Source organism: Nematolebias whitei, chromosome 11, assembly GCF_014905685.2.
Source record: "Nematolebias whitei isolate Nwh7 chromosome 11, NemWhi1, whole genome shotgun sequence".
In the NCBI taxonomy this organism is placed as follows: Eukaryota; Metazoa; Chordata; class Actinopteri; order Cyprinodontiformes; family Rivulidae; genus Nematolebias; species Nematolebias whitei.
The window spans coordinates 3,428,235-3,429,198 of record NC_056508.1 but is presented as its reverse complement, the minus strand read 5'-3'; positions in this window follow the sequence as shown (position 1 = coordinate 3,429,198).

The following is a 964-nucleotide window of genomic DNA, read 5'->3' as shown; positions in this document are numbered from 1 at the left end:
ATGAACCTCTGAAAAGAGATCCAGGAAGTGGTTACAAGAAGAAGTTGATAGATTGCCTAAAAATTTTGGAGCAGGACAAGGCTATTGACCGTTTTCTGTACCACAGACTGTACCCAGGGGAGGCCACACCTAGTCTATATGGTTTACCTAAAATTCACAAACAAGGTGTACCTTTAAGAACAATTGTTAGCATGATTAACTCTGTCACGTACAATGTTTCCAAATATCTGGCGTCTGTACTCATCCCTTTAGTTGGCAGCTCAGAACACCACATACAGAACACCATGGACTTTGTGGATAAGGTGAGGGATGTCATCATGGAGACTGATGAAACAATGGTCTCTTTTGATGTCACATCACTCTTTACGTGCATTCCTGTTGATGATGCAGTAGAGGTGGTCAGTTTAAGATTAAAATCAGACACCACTCTGAGCAGCAGGACCACGCTTTCCACAGAACAACTGTGTCAACTCTTGAAACTGTGCCTGCAGTCAACCTACTTCACATATGGGGAGCAATATTATAGGCAGAAACATGGGTGTGCTATGGGGTCTCCAGTTTCTCCTATTGTTGCCAACCTGTACATGGAGGAGGTAGAAAAGAGAGCCTTGACGTCCTTTTCAGGGACACCACCAAGTCATTGGTTCAGGTATGTTGACGACACCTGGGTTAAAATTAAATCTCAGGAAGTCCAACATTTTACTGACCACATCAACTCTGTGGATAAATACATCAAGTTCACACGAGAAGATGTAAAAAATGGCAGGTTGGCTTTCTTGGACTGTGAGGTCTCAGTCTCTGATAGAGGACATTTGCAAACTGAGGTGTACCGCAAACCCACCCACACAGACCAGTATTTGCAGTTTGACTCCCATCACCCTTTGGAGCACAAGTTAGGAGTCATCAGGACTCTGTATCACAGAGCAGACAGCGTCCCCACTAGCTCAGGAGCCAGGCAGAAGGA